Source organism: Camarhynchus parvulus, chromosome 2 (genome assembly GCF_901933205.1).
Source record: "Camarhynchus parvulus chromosome 2, STF_HiC, whole genome shotgun sequence".
Lineage (NCBI taxonomy): Eukaryota > Metazoa > Chordata > Aves > Passeriformes > Thraupidae > Camarhynchus > Camarhynchus parvulus.
The window spans coordinates 48,595,691-48,617,480 of record NC_044572.1 but is presented as its reverse complement, the minus strand read 5'-3'; the positions used below and the strand labels follow the sequence as shown (position 1 = coordinate 48,617,480).

The following is a 21,790-nucleotide window of genomic DNA, read 5'->3' as shown; positions in this document are numbered from 1 at the left end:
ACAGTAACTCCAGGCATAGGGGGAGGAGGTGGAGGGGTGGGTTTTGTTTTTCCAGATGTGCCAGGTAGAACAAAGCATTCATCATTCGATCTCAGTTTGGCAGAAACCCTTTAGAATGGCAAAGCAGATTCCCTGCAATAGCCTTGATATGGAAGTCATTTAAGATGCAAGTCAAGAGCCCAGACATGAGATGTGAACAAGACTTATGGGGTCATCCAGCTTGTCAACCTGTCTCCGTAATGTGACTGCTGGCAATTTTGTTCCACTCTCTCAGGCGCTCAGGGAGACAAAGACACGGCAAACACAGCTATAACTAAGCAATTCATTATTTTTTTTGTATGCTGTTCTGTGTTCTAATAAAATTGGTGACATTTTGGTCAGTGTCAGTGGTGACTGACTGTGTCTGCTTTCATACCTTCATATTATACATTCCTGAGAGAGAAGAGGGTGAAGTATTGCACAAAGGTCAACTGTCTCTTCTAGCTTCTCCTGCCTGACAGTCTGGTACCATATTTATTATCTCTATATAGTGGATCCTTGAAACAAAGTGCAAATCAACCTAGATGACATTATCTAGATCTACTGTGTTGTTATAAAACCATATTTATCAGTTTAATGCTACATCTATAGCCTAGTGGAGAGTATGGTAAGTGATATGTACAAGAGATGGTCTGACATACGAGTGATGTTCCGGAGAAGATCCAGCTGTGTGAAAATCCTAGTTTTAAAGATATATTGTAGCACAGGAGCTGTTGAATGCAGACAATGCAGAGATGCAAATGCTAATTTTGTTTCAGTGTTTACTGCATCGTTTTCCTTACATGTTTGGAAAACACGAGTCAAGGAGTTTGTGTAAAATCTCTAGCGCATCGGTCTTTCCCTGCAATCCGCTCTTTCAGCTGCCTGCTCAGTTGGAAGCATTATTTTTATCTCTTGTTTAAAAATGAAAACATTGTGTCTACAGTTTAGACTCCCTGCTGTGGTGATGATTTTAAGTGTTTAGCTATTCTCAGATCTTGAGACATGTCTGAGAACAATTTTGCACGCTAGTTCATCCCTTTGGCCTCTGATACATCCTTTTCCCTAGTCACGGTCCCAGCGTGTGGTAAGTGTGACAGGAAGCAGATTGCAGTTCCCTACAGATCTTGTTTTGGAGGTGATGTAAGAATTGTTCAGATTTACTGCATCTCTTGGTACTTGGGAAAAAAATAGCTGTGTATGACCAGAAAATAGCAATCCACAAGCAAGTGTATCAGACTTCCATTTTCCTTCCCACACAGACTTAGCTTCAGATCAGCGCATGAGGAGCCAGGGATAACGAGGGACCAGTTCAAGAAGCTATGATGGAAAATAGTGTTTGTGAAACAGAGTGTAGTACGGGAATACTCAGGATGGGAAGGGTGAACAGATGGGAAGGAGGCAGATGAAAAGATGATTTCTGAAATGGTTTCCCCAAAGACCTCACATCACTTGCCGCTGCTTCAGAGAGAGGACGACTGTGGTGCAGGCAGGCCCACAGGAGCCCAGCTGGCTGCCCGGACCTGCCGAATGGCTCCTATGGCAGGGTGAGCAAGGAGGCAACCTCAGCCTGGCAGCTCAGGAAATACTTTATTAAAATTAAAAGTTTGCCTGCCTGGAGGAGCTTTTGGAAGCTTTCAAAGCAACAACAAGGAGTTCAGGTCTTACTTCCCCTACTTTGGGATGCAGAGGTCAAAGTTTCATCTAATGTTAGCGATTTGTTTTCATTTTTGTTAGAAAAGGTCTCTTCAGGATGAAGCGGTATTGATGACTTTTACAGCAAACAGCTGAAGTAAAATATCTGCACAGCATCTGTGGTGGCTGCGGGAGCCTGTACTCTCTCGTGGCTCTGGAAGAAGAGCAATATTGAGTTAAAATGGCTCCAGGGCAGAAAAAAGGATGAGCTCACCTAAAATTAGATTAGAGCTCTAGCAGCAATAAATCATTTGGAGAGAAGGCTGAAAACATTTTGTGTGTTTATTTACCCTTTTTATTTTTATTTGCCTAAGTGCTGGCTTATGTGAGAACATAAGTGACCCATTTCTGGCAAAAGCCTAGTACAGTGTCCTCCATAAAGATTTTTTGTGCAAATGTCTGCCATTTGAATTATGTTCATTTCTGTTTGAGCTAAAACATGGTATTAGTGTAAACAGAAATACTTTTGTTTCACTCATGCCATTGTTGGTCTTCTTCATTATGCTTTTTCTGCACCTTTTTAGCGTTCAGAGCTGCTCAGTGCAAAGTTTTTCCAAGTGTTGCCATTGGGTGGGGCCAGGGTTGAGCTGGTGTCCATCGCACCATGGCAAACGGACGATGTCATAGGTGGATTCTTAAGGTGTGTTCAGGCAGGTATTCTCAAAAACAGTATGCTCGTTTTTCAGACCATTTGAGTATGTTGCTGTTTAAACCATTTCTGCCCTCTGTAACAGGTGATATTGTGGAGTGCCCAGTTTTGGAAGCACATGGAAGAAAATATTATTTCTGTATTTGCATCTAGCAGTACTCTGTAAATTGCATGTCTGGCATCATCAGTATTTCATTCTTCAGTAATTATCTCTATTTTGATAGACTGATCCTAGTTACTGTCTGAGTAGAAAAATAGAGATGTATTGATGATAAATCAGTAATTATTTCTATTTTGTCATGACAGAAGAAGTCAGCAATGTTTTATTTTATATCTATGTCTCTATTTTAGCAAATGCTGAGCACTTTGAGGATTTTTCATCTCTGAAGTGCTTCATAAGTATGAGCTGGATAAATACATCAGTATTATCTTCGGATATGCAACTCTTATTGCTGTTCACAAATGAACAAGCTGCAACAAATTACATTATTTTTTTCCTTCTCTGGTTCATTGTTGTGTGTTTGCCTCACATTCCAGATAATTTCAGAGTGCAACAGAAATTTTATGGATAAAATAATATTTATCTTCTTACTTGGGCCTAGTTCTAAGAGGCTGTTAGCTTGATTCATCATGCAGTTGTAAGGTAAATGTCTGTGGAGTGTGTTTTGCATCAGCAATGAAATAATCCTTTGAGGAGATTACAGCTAAGATCTTTAGTAGATCTTTAAGTAGCTATAGTACTTTGATAGTAAGTTTTCCTGCCAAAACTTTATACTATAATAATTCCTGTCAAAATAAGATGCTATTTGACATAATTTGTTGTTCTGTAATTCTGGCAATTAATGTAATGGTGTTAGGGTTTCTCATACATTCAAGAATCAACAAATAATGCCATTATAACCTGTTTCAGGGCCCAGATATCAGGAGAAGACTCAAAAAGAATAGGAAATCTCTCTATTTTTTTTCCTAAAGGCAACATATTTGCTTGTGTACAGTAGGCAAAGAAAGTCCTTATGTGAGGAAAGTATATATCTGTACATTGCCTGGGTGTACAATCCTTTCTTAACCAGTGTTCATGGACTTTCTGTAAACAGCAAGTGTTTGTCTTGAAGAAAATGTTCCTGATGGAGAGCAGTATTATAAGCCTTTACAGCTTCCAGTAAAGTAGAAGAGGTAATTGTCTCTTAAATGCACCTCTGAAACAAATTTTAAGTGAAGACAAAATGTACCTTAACAGAGTCCATAAATTTTTTTAGGTAGGCATCAGAGTCAAATAGACAATGAAATACTGAATTTTTGCTTAATTTAATCATTTCAGTGTCAGCATAATTGAAGACTGTTAACTTCAAGCCTCTTTTATCCTCTTTGTGTTCTGAAAGCATTTGTCACTATAAGCTGATACTTAGTGGGAAAAAAAATGGGGGAAGGGAAATGTGCAGCACTAAAAACAAAATTGGTTTGTTATCATGGTCATTAGAGAACCTTATAAAGAAAGATTGCTGCTTTCTACCTTCATTAGCAACCTGACAGGAGCTCATGGTCCATGATGGATTTGTTTGCATAATTCTGTCTATAATTTCACTGCTTATATAAACATAAACAACTTCAATTTTTAAGTATCTAATTATCTGAAGAAACTGTTTCTCTAACAGTAATTGCTCACTGTGTTATTGAAACAGATTTGTATGGAAGGTGTCCATCTGTGTTCAGTGCTATTCTTTTCAGCAGATAATGCTGCTCCTAAAAAGCATTACCAGGGGGGTGAATCTCATTTTCACAGAGGCTTGACAGGAATAGGAGGGACAGAGCCCTACTGTTCTAGATACATAAATGTAGTGCTATGCTCATTAATGTTTATGGAAGGCTTTGAAATTTACAAGAATTTAGTGAAATAGTATGACCAGATCAAGAAGGAGTTTGGAGCAATTTCAGTTGGACTAAGTTAAAAATTGTGATCTCGAAGTGATCCACAACGATGTTATTAGTTTCTGTTGAAGTATTTTATGTTTAAATTATTCAGAACCTTAGAGCTTAACCTACAAGCATGCTTCCATTTAGACAGGATGTCTCATCCTGAGAGGATGTCAGGTAGCCCATGCTACCTGAAATTTTGTGCTCTGGATTTCATTCTTCTTACTACCTGAGAAGGATGCTGTGACCAAATCGTTCATTCAAGTTTTTTTGAGAAGGTTCCTGAATGAGTCAGGATTCAGACTTAAAATTTTTTCAATTTCTAGTCTTAAAACCACTAATCCTTTTGTCTTTCTGACTTTATGCAATAGTGCTGCACCAGTACTGAACCATCATTCAACTTTATAGAATATCTGTAATTTAAATTAATAGCAGAACTAATACTATCACACTTCCTACAGCATACCTGACTCTGAAAATTAAAAGATGAAATTACTTTTGTCAGAAAGCTTTGTTCTTCCTCAAATGACTTGTTTAATTATTCAGCATTCACACCAGGAGAGAGGAAGTATTGAGGGAAGAGAACACTGGTAGGTTCAGCAGCTAGAATAGTCTTAAGACAGGCACTTATTTCTGGTTTTCTTTCAAGGCATCACAAGTTGTATTCAACTTCTCTAATACTAATTAGAATTTAAGTGCTTTCTGACAGCATTTCTAGTGTTTCAAAGTAAAATACAAATTTTTTAATTTTAATTTTGTTCTAGAGAATGTGTTAGTCTCGTGTTAGTTAATACACAGGAACAACAGAGCGAGAAGAATATTTCTAACTGTGTTGTACAGTAGACAGAACTTCAAAATAGCCTTTGTAAAAATTACAGAGGCTATAAGATAATGAGGATAACACACTAAGGTATTCAACAATGTCTACAAAGAATCTTTGTATTTCTGGCTTTTCTTTGCCAAAAAGAGTCATACATCATCTCTGCTGCTAATTCTGTGTTGGATCAATGTGCAGTGCTCCCACTTCTTGCGGTGGAATTTTCCAGCACTGAATAATTGAGAGGTTTATATTGTAGTCCTTGAGAGCAAAGGCAGATTTTTTTATTTTTTTTTTTCCTTTTCTGATACCATCCTGCCATTGGCAGAAATACTGGAGCCCCACCATTGACAGAAATGCTAGAAAGCCTTTCTGCAAGGACAGAGGCCACCTCCAGCTCTGCTTCAGGCACACTGCTCACAGGAGGTCTGTAGACTTTGGGGCTCACTTCTCTGTTGCTATTCTGCAGATGAAAGCATGCAGCAGGATGCAGAAGTGGAGGGCTTTGGGGTCTCAGCTAATAATGGAAAAACCTCAGAATGTACAGCAGAGATCTGCACTGCAGGAAGGAAGAGCAGGGAGAGCTTTTGCCTCACAGTTGCTATTGATTGAGGATTTAAGAATCGAAGCTCACTTTGTTGTAAAACTCCACAGAGCAGGACACATATTTAGATTGGGAGGCAGTAGAAGAATCATGTGAGTATGCTGGAGGAAGGGCCCACAGTGTGTGTTCAGTGTTAGGGCAGAGGAACTCAAGAATGATGTCACAGTAACTGAAGCAGTACTCTGCCAACCAGTCCTGATAGATTATAAAGTCCCAGTGTCTTTACCTGAATTTTGTTCAGCCTTTGTCACAGGCTCTTATTGTTTACCTAAACTACCCACAAGAACAGCATCCCTCTGCAATTGTAAGGACATTTTTATTTTCACTCACCAATGGTAGTTATATAGAATGCATGAATTTATATAGCAAATGAGCAATTGTTAGAAAGTTCTCCTTTGTTGGTTTGCAAGTGAAATAATGCTCATGGTATGGGTGTGTAAAAGAGGCAGCCCTTGAGTCTTCCCAAAGAAAGCAGCTTGTTTCCTTAGCAACTGGTAAGGATATGTAATACCCCTCCAAAAAGTTCTTCACCTCTTCCCCAGGTCCTGCTCTGTGTTGCAGCTCACTCATTATGCACCAGAGCAGAAAGCATTCCTGCAGCATGAGCTAATTGTAATGCATGATGGCTGGGAGCTGTCATTGGTATTGAACAGAAAATAAAAAAAATTGAATTTGCTGTCTGAGTGTCTGGCTCTAACAACAGCTTGATTATTTCTGTTATTACTAGTAATACATAGCCCCTGCTGAGGTTTCACTTCCAGTGGGCAAATCTCTGGCATTTGTCATTATGAATGATAAGGATAAACACAGGTTTTCTTGCTGCAGACCCTGGTGAGGTTTCTTTCATGTCTGATGGGATGTAGATTGAGGAAGGAAAGAGGTGTTTCTTTATTTGGCCTTGGTTGCCAGTCCTAGGACTTTGCTGTAAATGTGAGTCATTTTATGTTAATTCACTCCAGAATGGAAAAATAAAGCTGCTATTTCTGCTTCTGCTTGTGTGTTGGTGGCAAGACATGACTATGACCCAATCAGGAATGTTATTTTTCAGGATAGAGAGACAAACAAGCAACACTACTCAATATGTTGAACTGCAGTTCCTTGTTCCACAGTGCCTTTTTTAGAAGTTTGAATCCCTAATGCAACGAGTAATGGGAAGTCAGATAAGCTTTTACAGTTTCTCTGAGAAGAGCTGAGATTAAAAGTGCTTCAACACAGATTTTCATTCTGAATTTTTACATATTTAATTTAACTTTTCTATTCAATGCAGTTCCCAGGATCCTAGTGTGTTGGTTACAAATGCGGTCTTTTGATTACAAATGATCTTTTGATTACATGTAAATGCTTAAGGACAAGGAAAGAAAAAGAAGCCATCCTGTGCAATAATGTTTTTTGTCATACCAAGGAGCTACAGCAAATCTTAAGACACCTCTTAACTAAGAACTAGGTATGAAGAAATATGAATATGAAGAAATTTTCTTTTTCACTCCTGGAACCAGGCAGAGATCTTGCAATCAGGGCTAAAAGAATGTTAAGGCATCTGCCATGGTTGCCATCCAGTTCAGGACTGTTATCCAGTTCTAAATGTTCCTTAGCTTAGTTAAATCTGAAAAAAGAAAGAAAAAGCTTTTACTGTGGCAGCTGTTTATTCATTCACACCTGTAAAAAGTTGGGCATCCAAAGCTCCTACTGAGTGCTGAAAACAGGAAGCATATATTTGGTATTGTAGATGTAATGTCCAAGTGTGTTTTCCTAAATGTTAGTGTTTGGAGTAATTTGTGGATTTGCTACTGTCATTGTCTTCATTCTTGGTGTTCCTTAGATTTGCTTACAGAATGAAAACCCACAGCCATCATGAGATATGGGTAGTGGACTTTGCCTGAAAATAGCAGCAGTCTTTTTCTCGTAGCAAATAATCTCTTTCTGAAGGACCTTGGCCCTGTGGCATTGCTTAAGGAAAAAAATGAAGGAGAAAAAAAACCCCAGCCATTTCTGAGCAAGCAATTATTTAGGCTATGTGTATGTGTGTATACATATATATATATATGTATGTATGTATATTTGTATGTATTCTTGCTCTTTCTGTCAGTCTGTGTTATCAAAATATTTTGTCATGTGCTTCAGCACTGTCCTCAGGACTTCCAAGTAGTATGCTGGTAAAACAGAACATCTTCAATAGCATCTGCTCAACAATGCTGCATTTCCAGCTTTCTCTTTGTTGAGAGCTACCTTTCATCAGGTACTGAGTCTCCTGGAGTGCAGACCTTTTTACAGGTCCTACAAATGAACCTCCACAAATTGAATTTTTAAGGTTCCCAACTACTACTTTGTAGAATAAGAAAAAGAGGGGAAATGTATTAAATTATAGCAAGCAATGTGCTACTTCAAAATGATTGCTGGATTAATAGTTTGTATCAAATGGCAATTTTAATTCTCTCTCAATTGGAGAAATAGAAAGCAATTAATCTTCTGTAGCACATTGTGAAAAATAAGGGCTTCTACAGGATCTCAGTGAAGCTGTTCCTTCACTTAACCTTGAGCTGGGCAATAAATAATTATAAATGCAGCTACATCGCAAGGCAAAAGTAATTTGGTGAAATAGAATTATCATCTAATGCAGGAATAAGAAACTTGAATTGGGTTTCCTGATGTTCTTTGTTCCAGAAGAGTATGAATTTGATTGTGATTTGCGCATAAGAGAGTGGAGCTGGGTTTTACAGAGCGGATTTTATACCCAAGCTATCACAAGATGATTTATATTGCAATGTTGACATAGGCAAATGCTCTTGTGCTCTCTCAGCTATAACTCACGTAGAGCCTCTGATGAGAGGACTTGTTTTACAGAGGGAAAAGGTGGTGTCCCAGGTGCATGGGTGCATTAGCATCTGTCAAATAATTTCCTACTCTCCACTAAGGGCTCCCTACTGTCAGTACTGCCTTCCACAAAATTTTCAATGTGTCCATCTTATAAAGTTTCTGTTCCACTGTGGAGTGCTGCTGAGGAGACTGAGGATACAACAGAGAGCTGCTTCATCCTGAGCTTCTCTCCTGCCCACAGTGCCATTCCTTACAGCTCCCATGCATGCCTTGCAGATCCCAAAGCAGTGTTGTTAACCTCGCTTCACCTTGGGACTTTTCAGCCAACTAGTGGAAGCTGACCAGTGAAAGGATCAATGAAGCATGTGTGAATGGGTCAGCAGTTCATATCATGGAGCAGTGCACAGGATACTCTGGTAAGGAGAGGCAAAGGATGGGAGAAAAAAAAATAAATACAGGAGTGAAAAGAGCTGTATTTCTTTAGTGCAGAACCATGCCTCAGCATACTGCTCCACCAGAGCAATAGGCAGGAGCTATTCAAGCCCCAGGCTAATTCCATAAAAATGGGAAGCCATGCGTTTGTTATGTCGGTTTCTGTTCAGGAAGAAAGCATTCCTAAATGTAATAAAGCAAATATTATTCTGCTTTTCTTTGAATTGTTCATCTCTGTTTCCCAGAAATCTGTCTTTGCAGTATAAAGAACAAGAAATTTGTTCCTAGAAAACACAGCTAGCAATGGCAGTGGGTTTGTAGGACATTGTTGAGTCTGCACACTAATTTTATGGAGATAATGTATGTCTGGAGTGAGCCATATTTGTACTTCCCTGGTGGACACTTCACAGTGATTAAGACTCATCTACTTTTACCCGTTTTGTCTAGGTGTTGATAGAGTGCTGTGGAGAATTTACAAACTAAACTGAAGATTTCTTTCTTTTATAAATTTTAAATAAATGTGATGTACAATTGCTCATGCACTCTTAGTCTCTTCTATGGAAATTTGAGATCAACCAAATGGCTACAAAGGCTGATGTGGTGTGTCAAAAATTATAGAACTAAAGAAGGTATGGAATAGAAGATGTGGAACTAATGTTTGCACCTTCCCCCCCGGCACACACACACTTTTTCCCCCCTTTGATGTATTTATTTGTTCCATTATAAGGAAAAATGTAGAAGTGCAAAGCTAATAATTTTTATTAAAGACTATGTGTGGTCTTAAATCAGTTTTCTGACGAATTTGAAACCTAGAGGAAGGGGACATTTAGTTCAGTATCTGTCTGCTCAGTCTACTTGGTCCTGATTGCCGCATTGCATAAGTTTAGAGTGGTGTTTGGAATGCATTAGACTGCTTTTTTTTTGCCATAATGTGGCCCATTGTGTATTTAGAAAGGTATGATTTATTGGAGAAACAGGTGTGGGCACATGGAAAACCAATTTGTCTTAGAGAGTTATTTCTAGATGACTAGTAAAATGTTGATTCCAAGTAGGCCATAATTAATCAGCAAGAAGTCTTTTCCTGAGTTTCCTCCTGTAGGTAAACAGACTCAGGACATCCATCAAATTGAAACTGAGAGAATGAGGGGGGAACAGCCTGAGTCTCCAGTTAGCAAAGCAGTTGTATTTCTTTGAAGCAATCCCAGCAGGGTGCTTTGCTGAGTGATTGCAAAATTGGCTTCAAAAAAAATCCTGAATTTCTTTTTTCATAGGTTTTTTTAAGTTTTAATATACTTCTGGTGGCTGCTGCATACCAAGAAGGTGAACAATGGCACAGAAAATGGGCTGATAAACCAAAATCTTTCTCTGATTTCCCCTGCAGTGGCCTCACACCTTTTCTTTCATCTCCTTTTCCTTATGTTGTGGTGTGCAAGTATACCAGCAGTTACTTAGGGAGCTCTAATCATGCTGAGCTCACTAAGCACAAAAGTAAATGTCAAAAACTTCTGTTGATTGTCTGTTTTAAAGCAGCTTTGTCACAGTGCTTTTAAAAGCTTTAGGTCTGGAGATGTTTGATCTGGAGATGAAACAAGTGGTAGCCTAGTTTTTACGCTATACTGTAGTAATCTGAAAATCTCAGTAAGTTTTGTTAACTGTAAATGTGATTTCACTTGATTTATGTCTGTTTTGTGCTGAGAGAGATCTGTAATGCTGAGGGGTAAGGACTTGCACTGCACATTGTGCTGGCCATGGAGCAGGGACTTGATGTCCTGAAGCAACGAAATGGATGTTGGTGGATCTGCCATACAGGTGGTTGATTTTTGATTTTGCTTTAGTAGATGCAAGAATATGTCATTCATCTTCTTGTTCAGCAGTGTGGGAATTAGCATCATTTTATAATCCCTAAAAGTCAAAGAACTCCCAGCTATCCTTCATTTAAGGTAAGGTCCATAGAGCTTAATGATTAGAGAAGGTGGAAGCTTTCTGGATGTGGAAAGGGGGGGGGAAGTTTAAGTGTTTAAGTGTCCATAGCAGGAATCAGCCCTTGGTTGAAACCCACCTGCTTAATTTGCAAGACTTGACTTCTTTTCAAAAATTTGAAGAACTAGCTTGTTGGCATGAATCCCAGAAATCCAGCAGTTAGGTGAGGTCAAGCATGTAGTTTCATAATTAGGTTGTGCTGTAAAGGAGGAAAAGCCATAATCAAAATTATTATTCAATTCCTTAGGTAAAGGTCATGTGTCACATCTTTCTAGTGGTTTTGAAACTAGGTATAACTTTAGATTAATTTTCCAAAAATGTCTATGAATTGCTGAAGAAACTCCCTTAGTCTTGATGTACAATGAAGATAGTAAAAGCACTGTTTCAGGATTCTGTGTATTAGCTGAATGTTTACTTTGCTCAGAAATTGGCTATCCAAGCATTTTATGTTGCTTTCTAGTGTCTAAAAAGGACTGAATTAAGATGCTGAAACTTTTTAAAACCTAGTTTATCTGAACACCTGTAATTTCTACAACTCACTGTATCTCTCCCACTAGGAACACAGCCTGTGGACTGCTGGTGTCCTTGGGAAGATTTGTGTTGGGCCTAAGAGCTGTCCTTCATTGCATGAATGTTGGGATCTTCCTAGGCAGAACTGTGTGTTTCCTTAGGAACGGTGAATTCTTCTTGGATCCCAACTGGCCAGCACCTGATTTTTTAACACCTTTAATATGAATGCTTTGGTATGACCCCAAGAAAAGTTTGTGTGGAGTTTTTTTCCTTTTTTCTTTTCTTTAGTCTGCCTTGTGTCCATCTGTTTCTTTCCAAAGATGAACCTCTTTATATGATTCACAAAAGCCCTACACGTGTGCCTTCTGAGTAAGAGGAGAATGTGCTTAGGTACATCTGTTCTCCCCCATGTGACTAAACAAGGGGGAAAGAAAACTTGTGCCTTCCAGCACCACTTCTCCCCAGGGCAGGAGGTTAACATTTGACAAGATGTCTGCCCTTTTGAAGAGTCCCAGCAAAAGCAGATGCAGATTTCATCGAGGCTTGATCTTTTGAAATTCACTTTGCCTACTCAGCCAACTTCTTGCAGGATTTTTCCCACAGCTCACAAAAGAACCATCTGGAGAAAATTGCTAAGCAATGTTTACCAATCCATCTGTGCTCTTGAATGTCTAGACCTGTGTAAGGGCTGAGGTAAAGTCTTTATCAGCTGTCATGCTGAATACTGTTTTGAAGTCCTCCTGTGGTTTGCAACATAGGAAATGTAAAGATTAGAAATTCTGCTGAGGCGTTTTTCACATGCATTCCAATTCTTCAGCAATTTTTAGGGCAAATTCTGTTGTAGTATATATGATTGCTAGGTAATTAAATACTGCATCTCATTCATATGTGCCTATGTCACTGGAATTAAGGTTATAGGGACTACTTTTGCATTGCCTTTTTTTCTGATTTCTAAATATTTAACCTTGCCCCCAGATGCTCTCCAATGCCATTCAGACACAAATGCATCGACCTGTATTCCCATTTTTGAAAGCTGGAAATATGACCTCTAAAGAGAATGCAGCTATAGCCAAGCAATGACAAATTTCTTCCAGTTTTCAGTGCTTGATTTTCATTTCAGGGATCTGTTTGTCTCTGTGTAGTTGTCAGTGTGTGTGGTTTGTTGCAGATTTATTTATCAAGCTTTTTCTTACTGTTCATGCATCCCTAACTGGAGGAATAATGCAATTCTCTGCTGAAGTGTCTTTCAGTAATGAAGCTGCTGTGATCACACTGTGGAAGAGCAGGGCTGGCATGAAGGGAATCTTGGGGAGTATAAGATTTCTCTTTACTTTGGACCTTAACCTTCTGCTGGTGTGAGCTGACATTTGGACAGGTGCATCTGCACAGACCATCCTGCACCATCAGAATTCTGATTTGCTTGCAGGGTTGGGAAAGAATGGTGCTGCATACTAAAATATGTGTAGGCTTTTCATCCTGGCTACTTCAACCTTTGGTCTTGAAAAGCAGATTATTATCTATTGAGTAAGAATTGTATTTGTATTTTGGCTGTATGTTAAAATAGAGCCTTAGCAAAGAGACACCAGTTGCCCTTGCCTGAGAAGTAATATCGATTTCAAGAAGATGAAGAAGCGTTTGTCTTCTTGTTACAAAAGATTGTAATATTGAAGTAACAGAAACCAAAAAATTGAACATAATATAGTGGGAAATTTTCCTTTCATTTGAAGCACAGCACTGCAAAAACATTCTTTATAGTTACTTGGTTGTAAAAGCATGTGGCAAAATACTCTCAGCTTTTGTACTATATTTACCTTCCATGACAGCTTTCCAGAATCACTGTCATAGGCCTGGGAATCCTGCCGCTATTTTCCTTGGAGACCTAGGGAACCTGGCATGTATGGAGCATTTCTAGTTTTTGTGTTAATTTGTTTGTGTTGCTGAGCCCACAAGTAAAGTCATGGCTAGGATATTATTGAATACCTAGTATAAATGAAGGGGGTGGTGAGGACAGTATACCTCAGCAAGTTTCAGAGACCACATTTTCTCCTTTCCTTTTGATGGTGCTTTCTGTGCAATCTTCCCTTGCAAAGAGAATAATTAAATCATAAGTCCATCACACTATTAAAAGATGCTGGATTTTGTTCTGTAATGAGATCTCAGAGGCCCAGGACACCATTCCTGCTCTCCCTTGGGAAGAAAAATGAGCTGCAGCTGCAGCAGCTTGGCTGGCTGCTGTGGCCAGAGATGCTGGGAAGCTGTCAGAGGAGTTGGAGATGGAGCAATAGGTTTCCAGTAATTTTGGCTCTTTAGACAAAATAACATCTGTGCCCACAAAGAGAAGTTATCCTTCCAGGGAAGTGTCCTGAAAGACATTTCAAAGCCTGAAATGTAGAAATGGGGTTTTGGGAAGAAAGTAGATTTGGAATGTATTTAAGAGTGAAATCTTCAGGGAACAGGGGATAAAGTGAATGTTTTCTGGGTTAGAGTATGTGTGAGGAATATAAATAAATATTTTCTGGTCATTTTTACTGTGACTGCTGGAATGCTGTGAGGGTTATTTCATTGCTTCAGGACATCAAGTCACAAGCAGGTGATGGGACAGGGAGGGGTATTGCTGTTTCTTCTAAATGAAGACAACAGACTGTAGCAATGACTGCTGCCTACTACCCAGTTTGCAGTAGAGGGGGATTATCCCTCCCCTGCTCAGAGGTAAAGTTTAGCAGAATATTTCTGGTTGTTTGGTAAAGTAGAATTTAAAGAATGCTGTGAACATTCCTTTATTTAAAGTGAAAAATACGAATCTGAAATGTATAGACAAGAAAAAGAAAGGAGAGGAGTGCATTCCTTGTTACAGTTTCCATATCCAAGTTGTTGTTGAAGGAACAAAAATGCTCTCATTCCTTTCCCTTGCTTGAAGTAATCTATTTATGCCTTGTATTTCTATGAAGTGCTGTAGAAAAAAATTGTAATTACACTGTATGAAGCTAATTCTTCTACGCTGAATTAAGTTTAAAATAATGTTGAATCCATATTTCCATTAGCAAGCAATGAAAAAGCTATTAAGACTAAGGCTTAACACACAATCAGTTCAATTCCTGCAAATGTTCCTACAGAAGCATGGTGCTGCAGAGCTGTAAATAAATTGAAGTGATAGCCTGAAATGTGCTGTAGTATCTGTACTACCTAAAATTTCAATTCAAGAAAAATTGTTTTTTCTTCTAACTATTAGATTAGAACTACAGGGGGGGAAGGTTCAAAGAGGTACTGAGCTCTTTTTTCCTATACGTTTTAGGAAAATTAGGAAAATCAGTTTTATCACTTTTGCATTTTCTCGAAGCCTCCATCTGTAGAGAAAGCATTTAGCTCGCTTAAAGTATCAATCCATGCATAGGTGTTTTATATCCTTCCAGTTACAGTGCCACTGGGCCATTTTTCATCCAGAGCCTGTAAATACAGAAAAACTCCAGAAATGGCCAACTTCCACTAAAAAGTTACTCACAGATTGGTTCTGCGAGCATGCCATATGCCTGAGGTCCTCAGGTTATACAGCAATGGGTATCATAGAAATAGGATAGATACTCATTATCACTTCCCAAGGGAGTGTTTTGGATTAAATAAGTTAAAAATTCCCACCAGGCAGGAAGTCTTTGTTAAATGTGCTTTATTTTTTGCAGATGAGCTCATTACAGTATAACTGCTGATAAACTTCTTTTGATCCGTGGCAAGATGTAACTGCTTTGGCCTAGCCATTAATTCAGGACACAAAGATGTGCTTACCAGTGTGTCCGAGTGGGAGGACTGCAATAATTGGAGGCAGATAGAATTTATTAAATTTTCCCTAGTAATATGTGAAAAGCCTGGGACATGGCTCTCCATAGCACTGCCCAGGGATGTGTGCTCTTCAAAGGGCACCCCCTGAAGTCCAGGTTGACTCTGAAGTCAGTCTTCCTCTATGCTGGTACATCAGAGGGCAGAATTTAGCCCAAAGTGTCTTAAAATAATTTTTCAATGCTTTACATTAGTAAAACCCTGCTGTGGGTTAAGGCATTGTCATCATGCTTTTTCTGTACTCCTTTTCCAGTGCTGCTCTGAGCCCTGGGAAGAGTGTGGCTTTTTCTGTGAGATTGAACTGCTGTCATCAGTGAACAAGCATGGCCAGCCACTTGATTCCCTCACAGAAGGGGTGCTGCAGGTGGTGACTGCAATGTCCCCATCCCATTCTGGGTGTTAGCAGAGCTAAACCACAGCAGCTCTTGGGTCCCTTTGCCCACTGTGCTGAAGCCATGCAGTAGGTGTGCTCTAGGTCCATAGCCTGCAGCTTGCATCAGTCCTACAGCCTGGAAGCAGGAGGCAGTTATTTTCCAGCTTCCATCCAAGAGGTAGCATCTAAATTGTGACCCTCTGAGCCAGACTTTGTTCCAGAGCCAATTTGTAAATGCTTTGTATGTCAGCTTTAGCTGGGAAGTCCCAACCAACTCTCACCATTGTAACATTATCTTCCAAAGAGCCAATGAAAATACAGCTTTGATGTGTTTCTTTTGATGCTCAGATGCCATGGCATGTGAGGTATTATCCTGAAAACCACATTATCACAGTAACTCGGGGCCTTTGGGCATCTGATGTTGCCAATTGCCTTCACTTCTTGCTGGTATGTAATTTATCACCAGTGTAGCCTACCCTGCTAATCTGCACCCTTTGTGGGCAGAGACAAAGCTAATATACTTTCAAAGTGTATTTGAATTGCTTCCATAAATCACAGCTGTCACTGTGAGCAGTTTTATCACTTGCCAGAACAATATGTTATGCTCATGCTTTATAGCCTTGGTACTATTCTGAACTTCTATTTGTCTAAATTGTAATACATCATAACTTATTTTATCAAACAAATTTGAGCAGCCCCAGGTTTTTTTATTATTATTCTATTTTTACATGAAAACACTGCAAAGAAGAGCATTTTTATGGGACATGTTTTATAGTTGTAATTACTACTTTTTATTAGTAATTAGTTCTAAGAACTTTAGCAGTTTGCTTTCTTTTTGTTAATTTTCATTCTTCTAAGGAGTTCATGCAGCTGGGGCAGCTTTGTTTTTGTAGCTCATTTCCTCCCCTACTCTGCTGTGTAGCAGGAAGAGCAGCTACATGGCAGTCATGAGCCATGGAGTTGGAGGTGGGGAGGAGGAGCCTCATTGCCTCATAGATTTTATTTGCTATCTGTGCAGAATATCCACCAAATTAATCAACTGTGTGGATTTAAAATACAAAGCCTTGTGAAAACACTTGCAGGCAAGAACTTAAGGAGAGAAAACTCAAGGATAGTGTAGCAGGGAGGTCATGAGTGGTTATTTATGCCTAGGGCGTAATTAGTGCCTTCATCTGGGAGTGCTTCCCCTGAGCCATAGCAAGCAGCTGGGAGCATGAGCAGTGTGAGAACTCAGACTCAGAGCTGTGCCTGGCTCAGGCAGGGCTGGGGAGTGGGACAGTTGTGCCTCAGCAGCCAGAGCCACCCACCTGGGCAGGGACCAGCTGTGCCTGCCCGCCCCGTCCCTGCCCTGGGCGTGCAGAGCGGGGCTGCTCCCATCTGCCAGCCCAGCCTCCCCACCAGGCAGCTCCTGCTAACACCACTGAAACTCTGCACAGGTGAAAGCTCATCCATCATGTTTGTCTTCTTCTGCCATAGCTGTAGATCTGTTTGTGAGTGTGACCTGTGGCTGGTTTAGGACTTCACTGCAATAAGAGACTCTACTCAGCTCTTCTTTCTCAGGGATGCTCTGACATTAAATGCACTGTTTCCAGAACAGTAAAATACCTCCTTTTTTTACAGCCATGCTTAAAATACCAGTGAATATTTATGAACCAATTTGCCATGGCTTCTCCTGTGATGGGAAAAAAAAGTGGGCTTTTTTTTTTTTTAATTGATGCAATAGCTCATTCCAGAATATGAGAACAAGGTCTATAAAGTAGTCAGCTTTATAATTAGAAAATTATTTATTTGCAGCAGATATATTTGCTAAAATGTGAAGATTGCAGTCCTCTGTTTTTTAATGTGAAAAAGATATGCTAATTGTTTAAAATTGAGCAGTGTCTCTGATGGAATTTTTTAGGTGTAGATCAAGTTCTTTGTCATGAGCAGTAGTCTGAAGGTATGACTTAGGTTTGTCCTTTTACAGAAGTTAGTGTTTATTCTCAAGGTTTGCACTCAGAATGAGCAGTAGTTGCTAAAGAATGTTCTGCAGATGTATTTGCAGATCCTGTGATTTTCTCCTTTCAAAAATTTTAGCTACACAAACATTTTCAGCAGATTGGCTAGGCACATCAGCTACCACTTCAGAAATGCATGTTGTAAATTTTACATGAAGAGACATTTTTGGCAGCTGCTTTGTGGTTTGACTTTGAGCAACCCCAGAAAGGGTATGGGAAATCAGTTACCCCATCCAGACCACGTAAGCAAGAAGCAAGTATTTTAGCCTAAGGATGATTTGGAGGATGGTACTGTATTAAATTCAATGATTGCACATGGAGGAATTCGTATATAATGAATATATTCTTCTGCCCACGTACGTAGATTGTTTCATAGGATGAGAGGAACTAAGGGTGGAGGATAGTCACAATTTATGTGAAAAACAAAAAGCACTAAGAAACCTGTTTTTCCCACTGAAAACACCTCTCCCACCTCAGCTGAGCCTGGGGAGCTCGCAGGTGCCTTTAGCAAGCATTGTAAAGCCTCTGTAAACCCTTCCAGTTTAATTTGAAAACATCCATTTGTATTGCTTTGCTTGACAAATTTCTGATTCACAGAGACCTGTAGTTAAGATTTTGCTTTGGCAGCTGACTCTTACTATGCCCTCTTCCTCACCTTCCTGCCAGTATTGACAGACTTAAAGCTCTGGGAATGTGGCCCTATCCCTGCAGGCACTGCCAGGAAAAAAAAAAAACAGACTTTTTTTTGCTCAAAGAGGCATTCTTCATCTAACTGAAAATTTTGCAAAGCTCTGTGTGTAACTCTTAGTTAATTCAGCACTTAAAGGTCTCTCCTTATTATAGATTATATTGAATATCAGATGTTTTTCCATTGACTTTATCAATTGAATATATAGCACTTTTCAGCACTGCTGGATTTCAAAATGTTTTACGAAGATGCCACCCCTCAAAACCTTATTTTACAGATGAGAAAACTAATAAGCAGAAAGAAGAAGTAATGCACTCAGAGTGTACTAGGTCCCAGGCAAGAAAAAAAGCTATCAAAATTTATGATGTATGCAAGGAAAAAAAGTTCTGCTGCTGCTGGCTCTCAAATTTACCTTGACACCACACCCAGGTTGATCTTCAGTATTTATGCTGAGTTGAGGACTCCATATGTTTATGGTCTTTATTGTGCATTTTCCATCACTCTGATTGCTTAGCTGGCATCCATCAGGAATTCAGACTTTGCAAATACTTTTGGCCATGAAGATTGTAAACACAGCCTTGCTGGGGTTGCAAAATATTAAGTGTGCTGTGTGACAGCAAATGCACTGTGGCAGGTCTGCCCCAGTGATTTCTGAGGGCAGACTTCACCCTGGAGAGACCCAGAGCAGAAAAAGCACAAATATTCAGAAGACTTTCCTACATTTAAATTTGTGCTGTGCTTTGGGGGCGTTTTGCTAATGAAAGTATATTTTGCATTATTTACGGTTCCACAGTTACAGATACCTTGAGAGCAGACAAGGGGACCAGGACTGATCCTGTGGGTTTTGCAGAAGTCTGCATGAAATGCTGTTGCTTGGCAGATCAGCCCTCTCAGGCTGTTGCATTGGTTGAGTTAACCAACATCCTCTTATGCAGCAATAACACTGGACCAGCTATGGTGGGAGTTTTCCAGCTAACATGCTGTGCAATGAAAACTGGGGGTAGAGGGGAGGTTTTGGTTCATGGAGCTGAATTGAACCATGTTCTGGCTGGGCATTATGACATCTGTTGACCAGGGGCCTGATTCCAAGCTTTCTCAAGCCTGCAGAAAAAGTACCCCTAGCATGAGTGAGGCAGGGACTGGGGCAGTGATGCCTGCCCCTTTCCCAAGCACTGCTATCAGCCAGGCCAGCTTGGTAGAGACTTGGGAATCAATGCAGAAAATATAAGTGATGTCTTCTAAAGTCAGCTTCATCCTCCCTCTCCTTTTCTCTTTTTTCAGCTCTCTTTGAGCCAAGATTTCTTGGCATAGCTGTTCAGGAAAGCTGAATGTCATTTCTATTAAATTCTTTTGTGAATTATGCAAGGAATTTGTGATTCCAGGTGTTAATCCTCTTATTTTCAAAAGTGACACTAAACCCTTGTTAGAAAAGCCAAAGGTGAAAGTTTACATCCACAATGCATCCCCTGTTTTCTTTTTTTCTACTTTTCTTTCTTTTTTGAGTATTTATATTATTCTTCAAGAGTTGAAAATGCATTTGCCTGTAATGTGGGAATAGGCAGGCTTTATGAACTTAGGTGCCCGATTAATCAAAAGAGTTTGTAAAACTGTATGAATGAGTTATTTTGCATGTTCCTTGGCCAGTTGAAACAAAAACTCAAATGCCTCTGAAATGAGACTCATACCCCACACATCCTCTACACCCAAGGCAAACTAAAATATAAAACAAAACTGCCTATAGATACTAAACCAAACAACAAAAAAAAGAGTTTTGGAAACTGGTGGTGTTCTATTTGGGATATCAAAGGGGAATGTTTTTGACTTTTCTAGAGATTTTTTTCTTTTACTCATTTATTCCCTTCTTTGTGAGATGTACAGTTTGGCCGCAGGGGAAGCTAACTGGGCACTGGGATGACCACCCCTGTAGGTTCCACCCTTCACCTCCTTCAGAGATAAAGCTTTAGCTGGAAGATACAGCCCAGATGTAGTGCAGTAGTCAAATGTATTGCTTTTGTACCTATGTGAGAATTGAAATTAGTTTTTATATTTCTGCAGTGATATGGAATGGAGGGGATGCCCAGAACAGACACTGATACAAAGTACTTAATAGGCACTTCACAAGTCTTTTACCTCATACTTCAAGGGCTAAAGGCGAGGGAGGGTCTTAACGATAGCAACTGCTTTAACAAAGGCTTAACACAGTTTCATTAAGGCATTTTTAATCAAGAAAGGCAGGAAATGTAAACTAGTGTCTGCAGCAAACTAGAAGAGTTGGTAATTGCAAGGCAAACATGAGTGGGAGCTCCCTGTGTCTATACCACAGAAGTAAAACAAGGTAGACTCATCCCTGATTGCCATTTGGTTTATTAGTTGCCAGTATCTCTTGGTACATAGCCACTGCTTGGTCTGATGGCTCTTCCATACAGGCGCAATCAAGTGCAAGGGCCATGCATTAATGCAGGCTCAGTCCCACCTTGACCCAGATTTTCTCTTGTGGGTTAAGCAGTGGTTGTGCAGAAGGATTTGAGAAATGAAGTTGTTTCATACATTGTAGAACTGAATTTTATTGGAACAGGACCTCTCTTTCCTTAATTTGATTGCTACCTGCCTGGTCAAGTTTCTCAGAAACCTTTTAAAGCGATGATAAGGATATAGTGTGAATGAATGTGCTTGTATCTTTCCCACTGGAGATCCTCACCTTCAAAAGTTTGAGGTCCCTGGTCCAGAGGTGTATTCAAGCTGAAAATCATTGCTCTGAAATCAAGAAATTACCTTGTATGCTTAAAAGTTAAGCAAATTCTCAAGGACTCTGCTGTATAGGGGCCAGAGTAATCGCTGTGTTGCAGGCAAGTGCTTCTAATATGGTACAGAGCTGGTTAAGGTTGATTGCTAACCCCAGTAGTCTTTGGATTGCATTCTGCATGGGTGAACTTGGAAAAGATGAGATTTTTGCAGTTGGACCCATATGGACAGACATATGCTCCATCAAAGTCCTGTTGGCTTCAGTAACATCCCTGCGCCTGTTTGCATCGAGCTGGGGGCTGTAGTCTGCAGCTTGCTGTGGCCTTATGTTATAGGTAAACAAATAAAACTCACAGCTTTCTGTGATTTGGTACCTCTTGGTGCATGCAGAAGCTGTGGGGAGGAAGAGTGCCATCAGGCAGTGGCTGTGTCTTTGTTGCTGGCAGTATTTACAGTTAATGTTGTGTTTATGAGAACTCTTCCTGAGGCTGAGACACAAAACCGAGCTTGTGAAGGTGAAAAAGCAGGGTTTGTTAGTGATATGGTGCTAGCAGTTGTTTACCCCAGTCTGCCCACAGTAAAATGGAACACGGTACAGTGAATGGTATCACCAGAACACTGCAGTCTTCTTTAACAGAGAGGATGTGGGCAGGGCAGGAACCTGTACCTGGAGCTGTGTGGTGGAAAAAAACAGCCTGGCAGAGGCAGCCAGAGCCCAGGCACCTTCCATCT

At 39.9% G+C, this 21,790-nt stretch overlaps 1 protein-coding gene across 17 annotated transcripts in view; it reads left to right on the top strand.

Moving 5' to 3' along the window:
* Positions 1-21,790, top strand: part of ARPP21 (cAMP regulated phosphoprotein 21) — a 197,581-nt gene that overhangs the window by 161,714 nt on the left and 14,077 nt on the right. The gene's annotated exons all lie outside the window — the stretch shown is intronic.